Here is a 19,027-nt window from a genome sequence, read left to right as displayed (position 1 = left end):
CCAGAATTCTTTCTTGTCCTGTGCAAAATTTTAAGCACTAATCCAAACTACCTCTTTCAGAAAATAACTTACATTGTTTGTGCTTCAATAGTTATTGAATCATCTAATTGCTGGACCATTTTTGATATTGTGGCTTTATAAATATTTACTAATCTTGTCAACTTCGATGTTTAAACCAGAACATTCATTCAAAAAAGGTTGAAATGTCAAAATTGACTACTTGAAACGGAAATGCCCCAGCTTGTAAATTAAGTTAGTTTGTAGATCTGCATTTTATATTCCTAGAAGAGTTACAGATTGTAGTTCTCACTCATCACTTAAACATGCTACCTTTTCCCACCCCATCTGATGTGCTTTACATTAGTTCAATTCCATTCATTAAGGTAGGCCAGTTGCAGTTGATACTTCAAGTAATTTATAGTATCAAACAGTTATTAAATCTAGATAACAGTTATCGCTTAAAACGAAGACTATATTTTTACAAAAGCAACAAAAGCAGAGAATCAATTCAGGATTTACATGAATTACAAAGTGTACGGTCTCCTGGACTATAAAGTTAGTTTAAACCTAGGAACATGCTTATTAGGTCAATTTAGTTAATTAACATATTACTAAATGTACACTGGTTAATGTACACTGGTTCTAGACTAGCACAAGGATCTTAAATCACTTTTGCATTAGGAAAGTGCTGTTGACAGCACATGCCAATGAGAGCCTCAGGAAATCAATTTTTGTGGTCTTGTGATTAGCTGTTGGATTGAGCACCTTCTGCTCTGGGGTAAATACGCAGAGCTAGTTCCGCATGCCTGTGCTCCTTTCAAGATGCAAAATACCACGATGATACAAAGAGCCAATTCTGTATCAATTCCCAGACTGCCTGCCTGCCTTGCATCATGATGTGAGGTCAGCTCTACATCAACAGACCCACAAACAGAAAGAACAGTGCTACACACAGAACTCACGATATAAATCAGAGAGTACAGCAGAGTTCATTTGTGTCACTCCCTGGTGGATCAGGAGGTGGATGATGGATCAGATGAAAAAATCTCTACATGTACATGTGGTCCTGAAGGCTACAGACCTTGTGATCAAAATGCAAATTTTGAAGAGCGTACAACATTAATCCAAATAGATTTTCATATTTCATGTGAAACTTTCAATTTTGGAAGGGGATAAAGAAAATTGGGTGGGGTGTAGAACAGGTTGTTGATCTGCTATCACCCACTTTAAGCTCAAGCTGAAGCCGAGGGTTCCACCCACTATGTGAAACACTCAATATGTTTTATTTGGAATCTGGAACTTTACTGAGGTCATAAACTTCCATTGCTCCCCCGTGATTAATCAAGAGCTTGTGCTATTGTAGAGAGCTGCTGGCGAGAGAGCGCAAGAGAGGATTTTGTTTAGCAAAACACAGACAGAAAATTGACAGTACAGCAGGAAGCCATTTGGCTCCCTGTTTTTGTGCCAGTTAGGAAAGAAATAGCCAGCCTAATCCCATTTTGCAGCTCTTAGTTCAAGGTCCTGCAGGTTACAGCATTTCAAGTGCACATCCAAGTATTACTTAAATTTGACGAGGGTTTCTGCCTCTCTACCTCCCCCACCCTACCTGCCCTTTCAGGCAGTGGATCCAGACCCCCAACACTCTCCAGCTGAAAAATTGGTATTTTCCCAAACGCACAAATTCCACTCAGACTTTTTTTTTGGAATTTTGACACAAAGTCACCCAGGAAATTGTCTCATTCCACCAAAGATGTAATACTTTCAAGGGCTTGAGGCACTACAATCAAATAGCTAAATAATATTTTGCTACAAGGACTTGGAGTAGACAATTAAATCTGACAGATTTCACTTAGCAACAAATATTTATGAAAACAAAAAAATTCTCAGCTACATTTTTGGGGAAAAAAAAATTCATAATTGATTTACATCTGTTCTTGCAATATTCGCCAGAGGATCTCTCATATGTTGCTAGTTGAAATTATAAACACTGAGCTCTTCCAAAATATCCAAACACTCCTCAAACTTTGCATTCCTTAGAAGGAATAATCCAGTCCAAGATAGTTTTCTCAAGTGGCCCAATGCTTACATGATTCAAAAATGTTATGAAGTTCTAAAATATGTCTTTTAGTGGCATTTTCCAGTCTCCAACTTCACGAAAACTATTTGCATGTCAAAACCTATTATGGAGCTAAAGATGAATGAAGTATCTCTAGAATATCTTGTAAACCACATTCAATATCAGAGCAACTCGAGTTAAAACAAGTTCCACATGGTCCGAATCTGTGATTTTATTCCATGTTTGGGAAAGAATTATGGATGTTACTGAACTACTGGACTGGAGAAACAAATGTGAGGGGGTCCCTTGATAGCTAGGCTAAGTGATAAGAGGCTGAACTATACAAATCCAGAAGGATTTCCAGAATCCAGAAGAAGCAAGTGTGATATTTGGTGTGTACTAACAAGCTTGCCTGGACAAGCCGTGCTAACACCGTGGTTATAAGAGCATGGCAGAGGCTGAGTACACCATGACAAGTGGCTCACCTCCCATGCATTCAAAGTGTTTCCACCATCTAGAAGACTAAAATTAGGTGTGTGAGGCAATATTCACCATAAGCCTGGATGGGTGCAGCCATGATGCTCAAGAATGACGTGAATGGTTAGTAGTCTAATAAGTAAGGGTCAAGAGTGCAGGTAATAAGCCTCATGGAATATATGAACTTGAAGGTGACTGGCAGGGAGGTAGAAGAAAAATGGGAGAAAGCTAGAGTAATCAGGCGAGGATGATTGGGGGGCTTGAGGGAGCAGGGAAGAAGAAGAAAAGGAAAGCGGCAAGAGTGGTCTCAATCTTAGAGACACGGAAATGCACAAACTCTTCACATTTGATGTTGACAGGAAGGTTGGAGGGAGCAGTCAAGGAGACAATTTATCATGATGAAAAGCAGTCATTGATACTCCTTGCTCTTCAGGATAACCATGGAATGATAGGAGGATTTTGCTAAAGAATATGGAACATGAAAATGCTTAATCTTGTTGAATCAATCTGGCTAATATTAGCCAGGCCAGCCACGCACCAGGTGATCTAGAGTCTGTGCTCCATGGCTTTAAAGAAAGGCAGATAGGAAATGGACTGAGGAAACATGGCAGACTACGAGTGAATTGGTGAGGGCATGGGCATCACTAACAGAAGCGAGGGTGCAGTTGAGCAGGCCAACTGTGGGAATAGGAGGTTGTAGGCAAAAAAAAGAGCTATACTGGAAGCAAGCAAACAACTGGAAAACAATTTCAGCACAGACTAGATGGACCCAAGGCCCTAGAATATTTTGTGATGCAAATAAAAGATTGAAACACCTTTTAAATGTATTAATGAATACAAGTAATAAACTCGATACAAATTACTTTCTGTAAAACTACCTGTAACCCACTGGGCAGAATTTACTCCAAATTAATCTGAATGGAATGCTTTCAGTAGCTTTTCAAAAAAAACAAATCTTGCACAATGATTTCCAACTTGGTTCCTTTGTTATAATGGAAAGGAATTAAAATGATGAGGAGACACAGCATTTAATGTGGGCATACCTCACCTAGTTCAGCATGCTATTGGAGAATCTAGGCAGTGAGGCTCAGCATAGCCAAAATGTACCAGAACCTGTCCTCACCCTGTCTCTAAACACATATGCTTTCCAGTGGAGGGTCACTAGATGGCAGTCAGGCACAGATTATCCTAAAGAAGACTATTTAACAAAAATCCAACTAATCAGAATTACTTTGAGAATTGGAAGTCATTGTGTGTTGGCAAAGTCTATTTATATTGCTAGCATGCCAAAGAGAGCCTTGTTAAAAATTAGCACCTTGTGGTGTGATTGGGAATTGCAGAGAGCAAGCATCCACTTAGCACCAGTGGCTTTCATCTATGCCCTCAATAGTAGCATCACACCGACTAGCAGTATAAACCCATGCAGTCCTAACAACCAACGCAGAGGTTTCAAAAGAACACAGCTGCTACAAGAAGGAAAGAATTTAACTACCTCTATATCATTACCATCTAGAAGGACAAGGGCAGTAGATAGATGGGAACACCACCACCTGGAAGTTCTCGTCCAAGTCACTCACCATCTCAACTTGGAAATATATCGCCGTTCCTTCACTGTCGCTGGGTCAAAATCCTGGAACTCCCTCCCTAACAGCACTGTGGGTGTACCTACACCACATGGACTGCAGCAGTTCAAGAGGGCAGCTCACCACCACCTTCTCAAGGGCAACTAGGGATGGGCAATAAATGCTGGTCATGCACACATCCCATGAATGAATAAAAAAAATACCACCCCACCACTGGTGACATTGCTGGTGCAAAAGATAATACAGTACCAGCTCCGAGGTTTTTTTAACCTGACTGCTGCTTACACATTTGCAGTTGTTCTACAAAGCTAATTTGCATAGCTGCAAAGTAAATGAGCTGACATGGAAATTGAATCTAGATGCCAGGTGCAAGTCTTTCCTTCTAGTCTGCAGCAAACTCCAAAATATAAACGAACCATTAGTTTCATTCTGAAGGTTATGCAATACTGTGCAAATCACATGCCAATGTGAAGATGCAAGTAAACTGACACACATCCCTGTACAAAAAGGGCTGCAATGCAGTCAACCGTTATAACATTATTTGGTGATTTAAACCATTTAAGCTCACTGCGTATGCTTTTAAAGGTCATCCTGATTTTTGAGGCAGAGTTTTGTTTCTTTGGCTGGGGGTGGGGAAAGGGGAGGAGCATCATGGAATACAGGCAGAAACAGCTGGGACCTTCTTCTCAAAGTTACATTTGAGCTCAGAGAGACAAGGTAACTAGCCGAATAAAAAGAAATGAACTGGGGGTTGGGATGGGGTGGGGAATATATGACCTTATACTTGCATCATATGAATTGCAGTTCAGATTAAATGTGATAGGTTTCAGCCCACCAACTGCAGCCTGACCCAATCAGAACTGTGAGTCAGTACCAAAATCAAGCTGACCTCCATTTACACAATTCAAAGATGGTAAGTATGACCTGCCCTTGACTAATAGCATGTATTCATTTACAGTTCTCCCTGGATGGTCCTAAATTACCAGAACAAATGTTAACCCTACAGTGACAAGTGTCTTTTTGCCAAGATTAAAAGAAAAAAAAATATCAAAAATGCAATATTAATGTTCTATAATTCACAATTCTAAAGCATCTGTATAATTTAAAAATTTTCAGCTAGTGTGCAACCATCATCAAGACCTTTATGGCAACAAGCACATCAAAACTGTTGCACTTCAGCATACCACATCTGTAAATCAAACAAATTTATGACTGGTAATTCAACAATAAGTACTCTTTGCAGCCAAATGTCCATTGATTAAATGTGACCAATTGAATCAAGCTGCTTGTTAACTGTCATGAAGGGTGAGTGATCGGGAGAAAAATGAACAAAATGGGTCATTTTTCCCCCAGAAGTATCAATCATATATATCAGAGGTGTGCAAGATGATGACAGGTTTAGATAAGGTTGAGAAAACAAAAGCTGTTCCTATTAAGTTGATGCTACAAGGACTAGGGGGCACAGATTTAAGGTTTTGGGTAAGGGCTATTGGGGAAGGGGGATGCGATGAAGAACTTTTCTTTTAAAGTAGTGAGTGGTAATGACCTGGAACTCACTGCCTATGTAGGTGTAGAAGCAGAGGATGAATAATTTCAAAAGGAAACTGGATGGGCACTTGAGGAAAATAAACTTGCAGGGTCATGGGGATAAAGTGGGGGAATGGGACCAATGGATTGCTCTACAGAGCACCGGCATAGATCCATGAGCCCAATGCCCTCCTCTGTGCTGGCACATGACTGTATGGGTAAGCAACAAGTAATAGCGAGCAAACAAATTGCTCAAATCATTTCCTCAGACATTGTTATCTGCCATTTCTCTTCCCTTAAGTGAGAGCATTCAAGTACAAATAACATAACACATAAAAAGAATGGATCAAGAGGAAATACAACTTTATCCATGAAAATGCTTAATTAATATTAGAACCATCTCCAGGAAGTTAACCCACCCCTCCTCAATAAGTCAACTGTTCTGTGTGGAGCTCGAGCTGAAAGTTCCACCTGAGCTTGGGCGGAGTTCTCCGCTGATTGATGATAAACGCATGTATGATAGCTGCATCATGCGAGTTTCACCTGCTCCTGTATAGCTATAATACCCACAGTGCACCAAACCAACCCATGTCACATGACTACCAGGTAGAGAAGAATGAGCAGTTATAAAGTTGTGTGGCAGGCTCTTTTTCATTAAATAATGGGCTTTATGGCAGTAATAAAAACAGAAAATGCTGGAAATACTCAGCAGGTCAGGCAACAGCTGTAGAGGACAGAGTTGACATTTCAGGTCAATGACCTTTCATCGAGGGTATCAACCTGAAACATCAACTTTCTCTCTCTCTCCATGGATGCTGCCTAACCAGCCGAGTATTTCCAGCATTTTGTTTTTATTTCAAATTTCCAGATTCCATAGTATTTTTCTTTTCAATTAGGTTGATGGCAGTGTTGGATTATACAGCTTTACTTCGTACAGAAAATGAAACATTGGAGCTGAGAAAATAAGTGCAAAACATTTATAAAAGCAACAAGTAAAACAATAAATAGCACATGACATAGCAAAACTGTTATTTGTAAAAAAAAGCTCAAACAAAAAAGGACATTGCTGCAACACTATAGCCCTTCAGAACTACACAGTATCAACTCCAGAGAAACAGTAAATACCAATCAAATATATAGAAATTATATCACATGCTTAAAATAATTAATAAAGGTCCTTACAGAAAATTATTTTGTTGGAAGCATAAGTAGTTCATGACAGTAACCATTAAGACATATTAAAACAACATCATGCAAAAAGTGATCTCTCACCAGAGACAATTCAATATACAAATGTATCTGATTTATTGTTTATCTTTAGGACAGCTCCCTATTGGTGACAGCATGGTTAAATCATTAACTTCCTCTGTGGTTGATCATTTTACCATTCAATGCCACAGCATGCCAGAGTGAATATTTGGACTATCCAGCCTACTTAACCGCACCAGATGGTTCCTCCATTGGCCCAAATGTTATGGTCAGTGGCAAAGGAACTGTGCTCACTCCTCATTATTCATTTCCTACAACAATGACTACACTTCAAAAAGTACTTCATTGGCTGTAAAGCTCTTTGAGGCACTAATTGGTCATGAAAAGTGCTACATAAATGTAAGTCTGTCTTTCTGCCTTTTACAGCTGCCCACAGACTTTGAGGATTATTGAGTGGCAACTTGCTGTCATCAGGCATCTGATCCAGTGCGGTGCCTGCTCAACTCATTCCTGGGATGAAGGGTTTATCTTATGAAGAAAGGTTGAACAGGTTAGGCCTATACCCATTGGAGTTTAGAAGAATGAGAGGTGATCTTATTGAAAGATACAAGATCCCAAAGGTACTTGATAGGGTGGATACCAGGGAGATGTTTCCTCTTGTAGGGAGGATAGAACTCGGGGACACAGTTTAAGAATAAGAGGGCTACTCCTGCTCCTAATTCGTCTGTCTCCATTTTAAGACTGAGATGAGGAGAATTATTTTCTCAGAGGGTTATTAGTATGTGGAATTCTCTTCCCCAGAGAGCACTGGAGGCTGGGTCATTAAATTTATTCAAGGCAGAGTTAGGCAGATTTTTGATAGACAAGGGGGTCAAGGGTTATGGGGGGGAGGGCAAACAGGAGAATGGAGTTGAGACCATGATTTTATTAAATGGCAGAGAAGGGCCAAATGGTCTACTCCTGCTAAGTTTGATGTTCCTATGCCGTCTGCAAGGAATCTGGGGCCCATGTGAGCAGAGAAAGCAACAGCCTGGCTCTTCAACCAGTTTGAAGTAGCCACACTGACACACTAAGATGCAAAACCAAGAAAGGTAAACAAAAGTAATGTAATTACTATTTAAGGTCTTGTATTTTAAATAATGAAGGAATGAATCACCACACTCATAAAATTACATTTCCAGTGCCAGAGATTGTTTGGCAGTAAAGAAGACATCACACTGCTAGAAATGCATTTAACTCAGAATGCAGAAGGCCTTCATGCCCTTCCCTGAATTTCAACACTGACTCCCTCAGTGAGGTACTGGTATAGCGCAGCATATGATCCTTGGGGGACACAGCACATAATGGAGCAGAGTAAATCAGATAGCAACTTCTGGGTCTCCACACTGAATTGCGCATGTGTGAGCTCCGGAAGTTGCTGTCCAATTTAATCCATAATAATGGCAAGTACTGATAGCCTCAGTGTTATTATTACTGCAAAATCGGTGCAGCTTTATATAGGTTGATGCAGGTTACAGTAAGCAACTTAAATAAGAGCAAAATACTGCGGATGGTGGAAATCTGAAACAAAAACAGAAAATGCTGGAAACACTCAGCAGGTCTGACAGCATCTGTGGAGAGAGAGAAACAGAGCTGACGTTTTCAGTCTGTACGACCCTTCTTCAGAGCTGAAGAAGGGTCATATGGACTTGAAACCTTAACTCTGTTTTTCTCTCCACAGATGCTGTCAGACCTGCTATGTTTTTCCAGCATTTTCTGCTTTTGTTACAGTAAGCAACTTCACAGTTACAGTATCAAGTCTGACTTGCTGATACTGAAAGTGGTTCTCTCCGGGTGCTGTCCCTCTCTCCCTTAAATCGGCCATCATCACCCCTCTACTCAAAAAAAAACAACCCTTGACCCTAATGTCTTTGCAAGCTATCATCCCATCTCCTACCTCCCTTTCTTCTCCAAAGCCCTTTTTGTCACCTCCTAAGTTGTGTTCCCATTTTTCCCAGAACTCCATTTTTGAATCCCTCCCATCAGGTTTCTGCCCCGCCACAGTACCAAAGCAGCTCCTATCAAAGTCATGAATGGCATCCTATGTGACTGTGACAAAGGTAAACTTTCCCTCCTCATCCTTCTCAACCCGTCTGTAGCCTTTGACACGGTTGACCACACCACCCTCCTCCAACCCCTCTCCATTGTCACCCAGTTTGTTGGGACTGCTTTTACCTGGGTTCCATTCTTACCTATCTAATCATAGCCAGGGAATCACTTGCAATGGCTTCTCTTCCCACAACCACACTATTACCTCTGGTGTCCCCCAACAAGCTATCCTTGGGCCCCTCCTATTTCCAGTCTACTTGCTGTCACTCAGCGACATCATCCAAAGGCAAAGTGTTAGTTTTCACTTGCACACTGATGACACCCAGCTCTACCTCATCACAACCTCTCTTGACTCATCCACTGTTGCCAAATTATCAGATTCCTTATCTGACATCCAGTACTGCATGAGCAGAAAGTTCTTCCAATTTGAGAAGACTGAAGGCATTTTTTTCTGTCCATGTTCCAAACTCTGTTCCCAAGCTACAGACTCCATCCCTCGTCCTGGCAACAATCTGAGATTAGAAATGTCTGTAACCTGGATGTCATGTTGATCCAGAGATGAGCTTCCGAACTCATATTCGTGCCATTATTAAGACCACCTATTTCCACCTCCGTAACATCACCTGACTTTGCCCCTATCTCGGTTCATCTGTCGTTGAAACCCCCATTCTTGTCATCGCTACCTCTAGACTTGACTATTTCATCGCACTCTGGCTGGTCTCCCACATTCTATTTCCCAGAAACATGAGGTCATCCAAAACACTGCTGCCTGTGACTTAACTCACAGCATGATAAAAACAAAAAACTGCAGATGCTGGAAATCCAAAACAAAAACAGAAATACCTGGAAAAACTCAGCAGGTCTGGCAGCATCGGCGGAGAAGAACAAAGTTGACGTTTTGAGTCCTCACGACCCTTCAACAGAACTAATTGAAGGGTCATGAGGACTCGAAATGTCAACTTTGTTCTTCTCCGCCGATGCTGCCAGACCTGCTGAGTTTTTCCAGGTATTTCTGTTTTTGTTTTTAACTCACAGCACGTCCTGTTCCGCTATCACTCCTGTGCTCACTAACCTACACTGGCTGCAGGTCAAGCAATGCCTTGATTTTAAAGTTCCCATGCTTGTTTTCAAATCCCTCCACGGCCTTGGCCTTCCCCATCTCTGTAATCTTCACCAGCCATATTACCCTCCTAGATACCTACTTCTCTAGTTCTGGCCTCTTACGCATCGCCAATTTTAAATGCTCCACCATTGGTGACAGTTGCTTAAGCCCCAAGCTTCGGAATTCCCTCCCTACACCTCTCTACCTCACTTTCCTCCTTTAAGACAGCCCTTAAAACCTTCCTCTTTAACCATGCTTTTGGTCATCTTGCATGTCTTGGTGTCATGTTTTGTTTAATGCTTCTGTTAGGAGCCATGGGATGAAGAGTCACTACATTAAATTACACTGTGTAAGGTGTAGTTTTTGAAGCATAGTCAAATAGTGTTTGTTGACTTCTTTATAGGCAGAGAAAGTCATTGGAACCATGCCGAATTAAAAAGTCAAATTTTAAAACATCTCAGTATGCTAAAACGTTCAAATGTCAGCAAAATCCATACAAAAAAGTTCCATACATGGTTGCATGCCAATCACGTTGCATATAGACAATAAACCACCTTTATCCATTTGCTTTCCAACTTGTTTTGCTGTCTAGCTGTCAGTTTAGGCTTGCTGTTAGTCTCCTAGGAACCAGGTACCCCACCCCCACCCACACCATGCGTAAGCTGCAATAATTTCACGCACAGTCACTTGTACACGCATCAGATGAGTAATTAACTTTCAAAAAAAAAAATCCCTAGTCTGATCTTATCTTACTGTTGTTTGTTGTTGTTTGCTACACTTCGTAATCAAATAAGATCAATTATTCAGTTTCGTTTCAAAATGTAGAACTTATGGCTGAAGAAGATATTCTGCCCATTTTGAGTCACAAGTAAAAGTGGATCGATTACAGCTTAACTATTCAATAAAATGGCACAGTTTGAAAAGTCAAAAACCTGAATATGAAAAAGGTAATACAAGGCAATACCAGCAAATTGACAGCCACCAGTGTCATTTTGAAAAAAAAATACATCCTCTTGGGCCTTTGTTAAAGAAAAAGGTGCCAATCAGTGATCAGACATCACGTTCGGGCCATTAGCTACACTCTTACAAAAGCACATGGGAAAGTGAGTAAAGCTGGATAGAGGCGGGATTCATCCCTACTTCCTAGTTTAGTAAACACTGGGATCCTGTTCAAAATATCTTTCTGCAACTTTTGCTTTTTGGGGCAAGAAAGTTGAAAACATAATAACTGAAAGATGGAAGAGTTAGTGCAAAGCTAAAAAGACCATTTTTCCCCCATTTCCCACTCCAGGCAACCTTTCAGACTGATTAAAACTGGCTATTTCAAAAATAATTCTCAGAAGTTTCCAGCGTCCATTCCAGGTTAAGAGTCCTACAAACTCAATTTCACTACAAATCCTAACAGCTGATTAATATTCTTTCATCCCTTCAATCCTAATTAAATTCAAACCCAGAGGTGAATGACTATTGCACCACCCAGTAAGAGAAATTGAATAAATTCAAACAAACAAAAGCAAGTTAGCACAGGTAAGGAGAAACAATTACATGTTGCAATTTACAGTACATAACTTTGAGAATCATCTCTCTGCTTTTAGGGTGCTTATTTGATATCCATTGTTGGGGAGGGAGCAACATTTTTGTGCCAGCTCCTTGGGCTGGATTTTACAGGGCCCCACAGATTCGTCCCCCCTGTCCCCACCCGAGGCTAAAATGACACAACCCCAATGGCTGCCCCATAGCAATTTAATGCTGGGAGCAACATTAACTGCTTTAACGCAAGACTGCTGCCCCATCTCGGGAGGAAGTAATGCCTTAGAGAGCAGACAGCCAATTAGATGGGCAGCAGCTTTGTAGTCCCAGCATGGGAGCAGAAAGAAGGTTAAACAAGGGAAGCAGACATGTGGTCATATTTTCCCACAATCTGAATTTAACAAGAGCTAGCTAATCTAAAAACGCCTAAATTGAACTTGCAGATTGAAAATAAAATTTATGAGCCACTGGATTAAATGTAATGTCTCGCAAACACACAAATATCTTTATTTATTTAAAAATGCAAATATATGCATTATATACATACTCAGAAAAGAAACAGCAGAATTGCAGTTTCAAAAAAAACATCACAATCACTTTAGGTTACTTTCTGCACACGCCAGGCAATGATGGTTTGTTTTAAAAGACATAACTTTCATTTCACTTTGTGCTATAACACTGTTTAGAACATAAAACAATTGAATATGGAGGGAAAAAATTGGAACTTGTAGCCTTCTCCTTCCACTGACCAAGAAAAATCTGCCTCTCAATTATCTTTTTGCAAAAGCACTGAGCAGTTTCTCCCTTGCTCCCAAAGCAAAGCTTTTACACTTATCTGTTTGGAGGACCTGCTTTAAGTACTGACACACTGACTGAACCCCAAGTCTCAACTTCTGCAATACACTGGCAGCAACCCAAGGCACAGTGTTATTGCTGTATAAACTTTATTCATTAATACAATATAGAAGCTGAAATAATGCACGAGTAAGTTGTCAGGTGCAGAAAAACAAAAGCCCGAGAGCGTTAAGGACATTATACTTTAGGCACAACAATCTACAATTGTACCACTCATTTGATACTCAAATCTCCCTGATCTCAACACTGAACAGTTTTTTCCATGGCTTGCTATATCAGTTGTTTTACTCTAACCCTCGATTCCTTATTCAGAATTCCAAAATTCCAGTTAAAATTAAAAGAGGAAGCAAAATAAAAGAGCAGCAAATTAAATGGATCAAGTTTGCTCCAAAGTAATACAAAACTGAATTAAACTAAATGATGTGATACAATCCGCTCTCCTATCCACCGTGTGGGAGAATGACCTCAGTCTTTAAACTAACTGAGTGAATTCCAAGCATAAGAGCCACAGAATATCCAGATTCAAAAGCACTGAAATAAATTGCACACCTTTCAGATCGAGCAATAACACTAAATTTTACCCTTAACTATAAAACCTTAATTTCTGGAGAGAGTTAGACAAGAAAAGACCTTATTGGGCTTAATCAGATTGAACTTGAAAAAGAAAATGTCTAAGAAACTTGCCATTTTTTCTCCTTTGAGTATTGCAGTCTGATGCATCATTGCAAAAAGAGGAAGTGCAGTGTAGAGAAAATTGTAAAATAGTCAACTTGCTTGAGAACAGAGAACTGATTACAAACTAATTATGCTTTCAAAATTGGACTTTTAAAAAAAAAAGATGCAGCACAGCAAGTTTTGGCTCCGATTCCCCCGAACAAAAGCCTCCTTGCTCAAGAGTTCTTAAATCAATACTCAGATTCTCTTGTCTTGCTCGCTTTCTGCAACACAAGCCAGCACATGATCAAAACCATGTTACCTGCAGCACAGAAATCCAGATTGCCACTTGATGCTTTTTTTAAACATACATTGCAACAGTGCGGTTTTAAACGAAAAGATTTTTTTTTTAAAGTCTTAACTGCAAAGTAATGTCTTCTTCTGGTCTCGGAAGCAGTCAGCTTGCCAGTGATGCACATAGAAAGGCATGCAAGCTGACAATGTTATGCAAATGAAACTGGAAAAACCCAGACCTAGGCCAATAAGGATTGTCTGGCAGACACAAAAGATTACACCACTGTAGGCTTGACGTCACAAGTTCACAGAAACTCCAGAGGCTTAAACAAACCCTGTCAACAACTAACTTAAGGTGGCCCAAACTACATTTAAAAAACACTAATAAAAGCAAAATATTTGCAAAAGTTGGAAACCTGAGATTAAAAACAGAAAATGCTGGAAATACTCGGCAGGTCAGGCAGCATCTGTGAAGAGTTAGCGTTTCAGGTCAGTTTCATCAGAACTGGGAGATGTTACAGATGCAGTAGGTTTTTAAGTGCGGTGGGGGGTGCGGTGGGGGGGGCGGGGGGGAGCAGGCGATGAAGGATGGAAAAAGAACAAAAGGGAAGGTCCAGAATAGTATGGAATACAGGAGAGATTACATAACAAGAGTTGATGATGCAAGGCCAAAGGGAATGGTAATGGGACAAGCAAAGATAAAAGCAAAAAACTGCGGATGCTGGAAATCCAAAACAAAATTAAAAATAAAAATACCTGGAAAAACTCAGCAGGTCTGGCAGCATCTGTGGAGAGGAACACAGTTAATGTTTCGAGTCGGTATGCCTCTTCAACAGAACTAAGTAAAAATAGAAAAGATGTGAAATATAAGCTGGTTTAAGGGGGGGGTGGGACAAGTAGAGCTGGATAGAGGGCCAGTGATAGGTGGAGATAGCCAAAAGATGTCATAGACAAAAGGACAAAGAGGTGTTGAAGGTGGTGATATTAGCTAAGGAATTTGCTAATTAAGGATAGAAAGCAGGACGAGCAAGGTACAGATAGCCCAAGTGGGGGTGGGGTGAAGGGAAGGGATCGAAATAGGCTAAAAGGTAGAGATAAAACAATGGATGGAAATACATTTAAAAATAATGGAAATAGGTGGGAAAAGAAAAATCTATATAAATTATTGGAAAAAAAAGGAGGGGGGATCGGAAAGGGGGTGGGGATGGAGGAGAGAGTTCATGATCTAAAATTGTTGAACTCAATATTCAGTCCGGAAGGCTGTAAAGTGCCTAATCAGAAGATGAGGTGCTGTTCCCTCAGTTTGCGTTGAGCTTCACCGGAACAATGCAGCAGGCCAAGGACGGACGCGTGGGCATGAGAGCAGGGTGGAATGTTGAAATGGCAAGCGACAGGGAGATCTGGGTCATGCTTGCGGACAGACTGAAGGTGTTCTGCAAAGCGGTCACCCAGTCTGCGTTTGAAACAAAAATTGTGTCTAGAGGAGGTGTGAATGACAGAATGATGAACAGCTGACATGTGAAAGCAAAAGCAGGAGTAAAATGAGAATAAAACTGAAACCCACAAAGGAAAAGGAAACAAAATGGGGGCTGAAATTGTGACCTGAAAGTGTTCAGATCAACATTGATTACAGAGGAGTGTGAAGTGTCTAGTCGAAAGATGAGGTGCTTACGTTGAGCTTTGTGTGAACACTTCACAATCTATAAGAACATAAGAAATAGGAACAGGAGTAGACCATTCGGCCCCTCGAGCCTGCTCCACCATTCAATAAGATCATGGCCGATCTTCGTGTTTCGATTTCCACATTCCCATCTAACCCCGATCACCTTTGATTCCCTTGCCTAACAAGAATCTTTCTACCTCTGCCTTAAAAATATTCAATGACCCCGCCTCCAACACCTTCTAAGGCAGAGTGTTCCAAAGTCACACAACCCTCAGCAAAAAATTTCTCCTCATTTCTGTCCTAAAAGGGCGACCCCTAATTTTAAAACAGTGTCCCCTAGTTCTGGGCTCACCCACAAAAGGAAACATCCTTTTGCTGTCTATCTTGTCAAGGCCAATCAGGATCTTGTATACTTCAATCGAATCACCCCTCATTCTTCTAAACTCCAGTGGAAACAAGCTCAGTCTATCCAACCTTTCCTCATAAGACAGCCCACTCATCCCAGGTATCAATCTAGTAAACTTCTTTTGAACTGCCTCTAATGCATTTACATCCTTCCTTAAATAAGGAGGCCAAAACTGCACACAGTATTCAAGGTGCGGTCTCACCAATGCCCTGTAAAACAGAAGTGTAACATCCTTACTTTTATACAAAAACAGAATTACCTGGAAAAACTCAGCAGGTCTGGCAGCATCGGTGGAGAAGAAATCAGTTGACGTTTCGAGTCCTCACGACCCTTCGGCAGAACTGAAGTATAGTTAGGGAGACCTGCTGAGTTTTTCCAGGTAATTCTGTTTTTGTTTTGGATTTCCAGCATCCGCAGTAGCTTTTAGCTTTTTGTTTTTATCCTTATTTTTATGTTCAATCCCTCTCGGAATAAAGGATAGAATTCCAATAGCCTTCATAATTACTTGCTGTACCTGTTATACTAACTTATTGTGACTCATGTACTAGAACACCTAGATCCCGCTGCACCTCAGAATTATGCAGCCGTTCTCCATATAAGTAATAATCTGCTTTTTTGTTCTTCAAAGTGAACAATTTCACATTTTCCCACAAAATACCCCACTTGCCAGATCTTTGCCCACTCACTCAACCTATCTATATCCATCTGCAACCTCATGTCCTCTTCACAACATACTTTCCTACCTATATTTGTGTCTTCTGCAAATTTAGCTACCATGTCTTCACTCCCCTCATCTAAATCGTAAAAAGTTAAGACTCCAGTACAGAGCCCTGTCGACTCCACTCATTACATACTGCCAATCAGAAAAATACCCATTTATGCATACTCTCTGCTTTCTGCCAGCCAGCCAATCTTCTATCCATGCTAATATGTTACCCCCTACACCATGCACTTTTATTTTCCATAATAATCGTTGATGTACCTTATCAAATGCCTTCTGGAAATCCAAGATCAGTACATCTACAAGCTCCCCTTTACCCACTGTGCATGTTATTCCTTCAAAAAAACTCCAATAAATTGGTTAAACATAATTTTCCCTTCACAAAACCATGCCGACTCTTCCCAATTGCCTTGAGCTCTTCTAAGTGCCCAGCTACAACCTCCTTAATGATTGATTCCAATAACTTCCCCACGACAGATGTCAAGCTAATTGGCCTCTAGTTTCCTGTTTTCTGCTTCCCTCCCTTCTTGAATAGAGGGGTTATATTTGCTACTTTCCAATCTGATGGAACATGTCTAGAGAATTTTGGAAAATTAATACCAGCGCATCGACTACCTCATTAGCCACCTCTTTTAAGACCCTAGGATGTAGTCCATCAGGACCTGCAGACTTGCCAGCCTGCAACTCCATCAATTTGCTCAGTACCATTTCCCTAGTGATTTCAATTTCACCAAGTTCTTTTCTCCCGTTTACCTCCTGATTTGCAGCTATTACTGGAATGTTTTTTGTATCCTCTATAGTGAACACAGAAGCAAAATATTTGCTCATTTCTTCCACCATATCCTTTTATCTACCTTTAACTCCCCATTGTCACTCCCTAGAGGACCAACACTCACTTTACTTACTCTTATCCTTTTTAAGTATCTGTAGAAACTCTTGCTATCCATTTTTGAATTTCTAGCTAGCTTCCTCTCATACTCTAATTTCTTTCGCCTGATTAACCTTTTAGCCATTCTATACCGTTCTTTATATTCTGTCCAATCATCTGTCCTGCCACTCATCTTTGAGGAGTTGTATACTTTTTCCTTAAATTTGATGCTTTCCTTAACTTCTTTAGTTAACCACGAATGGTGATTCCTCCCCTTAGAGTTTTTCTTTATAGAGGGAATGTACTTATTCTGAATATTCTGAAATATCGCCTTAAATGTCTGCCACTGCTTCTCTATTGATCTATCCTCTAGCCTGGTTTTCCAGTTCACTTCAGGTAGCTCAGCTTTCATCCCCACATAGTTGCTTTTATTTAAGTTTGAGATATTAGTCTTAGACCCACTCTTCTCCCTTTCAAACTGGATGTAAAATTGAATCACACTGTGGTTGCTACTGCCTAGGGGTGCCTTTATTCTGAGGTCATTAATTAATCCTGTCATGTTACACAATACCAAGTCTAATATAACCTGCTCCCTGGTTGGTTCCAGAACATGCTGTTCTAAGAAACTATCTCGAAAGCGTTCTAAGAACTCCTCATCTCGGCTATTACTGCCAATCTGATTTTTCCAGTTTATGTGTAGATTAAAATCACCCATGATTATTGCTGTCCCTTTATCACAAAAAAACAATATTTTCTCTTAAATACTTTGTCCTACAATGTGGCTACTGTTAGGGGGCCTGTAGACCACTCCCACTAATGACTTTTTCCCCCTACTATTCCTCATCTCCACCCAAACTGATTCTACATCTTGATCTCTTGATATTCTGGATATTAAATCACAATATCAGAATCTCAGCCATTCCTAGCACAAGTAACACAAGGAATGTGACGCAAAGCTTGAAAAACTAATTTCCAAAGATGATAAATTATTCATTAGCATTTAATGAACAGAATAGCATACTGGGGCAGGATTAACAACAGTAAATAGTTTCCCTAGAGTACTGATCATCTGTACAGTGGGAACCCACTTATTATGGAAAGAAAACAAATATTTGAAGTCATCCCTTCTCCTCCTCAACTTTTCCTGGTATTAAAACTTCAAATTACCACTAGTTTGTTACACCCAGATCCAGACCCAGACCAAAATATTTAGTGATGGTTATGTCTTGAGAGCATAACTGCATTGCCCAACACCATTAAATCTTACTGTTTGCACTTCATATAAACCATCTACAAGAATCAGCTCTTTTGTTTATAGACAAATGTTAACAGGCCATTTTTTTTTAAAACCACAGATGAGCAATTCTGGCCAGGAATTGAACTTGATGTCTATATGTTTTGCAGCTTATTTTTCAACCTGGGTATCCTTAACAGTATGGGAAAACTACAGTGCAGCTAAAACAACAATCTTATTCTCTCATATATAAGGTTTCAAATGCAGACAGAGGTCTACCCACAGAGGACAGTAAATGTCTTAAACAAAGTTAATCTGGATAGTCTCAATCCAACATTGCATCCACATGACTAAACCACAGCCTGACAATCTCTCACAGAAATTATAAGGATAGTTAGTTAGCTGGGATGTGAAGAAATTCTCACTTAGCAGTAGGTGGTGTTTCTCTGAGTTAGTCTTAGGATATATTTTTAGGCAAAATAAATGAAAGTTTGAGGCATTTTCAAAATTCTGTTTAGGCTCCGGGAGAGTAGATCTGAAATAGCTACAGATGACTGCCAAACTTATTTAAAATCAGTGTACCACCAGTGCTTTTCTGTCTTGTTGGAAGGCATTTGGGAGAAAGATGCACTTCTAAGTCACTCACCTACATTCTCAGGACCCACAAAAGTTGGCTTTCTGTCATTGTCAACACGTGAAGTTCATTTATTTTGGTATGAAGGTATACCATCAGTAGTAGTGCCTGGCGCCCCACACAATA

General features: G+C 40.3%; 1 protein-coding gene across 8 annotated transcripts in view; it reads right to left on the bottom strand.

The window, feature by feature from the left end:
* Positions 1-19,027, bottom strand: part of traf7 (TNF receptor-associated factor 7) — a 67,588-nt gene that overhangs the window by 39,119 nt on the left and 9,442 nt on the right. For 2 of the 8 annotated variants that reach the window (XM_078558895.1, XM_078558899.1), the window contains exon 2: positions 13,112-13,168. The exons of 5 other annotated variants lie outside the window; for them this stretch is intronic. The gene's annotated coding sequence lies outside the window, so the exon portion shown is untranslated. Of the gene's footprint in view, positions 1-13,111; positions 13,169-13,404; positions 13,549-19,027 lie in introns of those variants that run through there. One more of the 8 variants, XM_078558896.1, reaches the window with a different exon arrangement.

The sequence above is a fragment of the Cetorhinus maximus genome, chromosome 15 (assembly GCF_964194155.1).
Source record: "Cetorhinus maximus chromosome 15, sCetMax3.hap1.1, whole genome shotgun sequence".
Lineage (NCBI taxonomy): Eukaryota > Metazoa > Chordata > Chondrichthyes > Lamniformes > Cetorhinidae > Cetorhinus > Cetorhinus maximus.
Note: the sequence above shows the minus strand (reverse complement) of the source record. Positions and strands in the feature narration are given on the sequence as shown.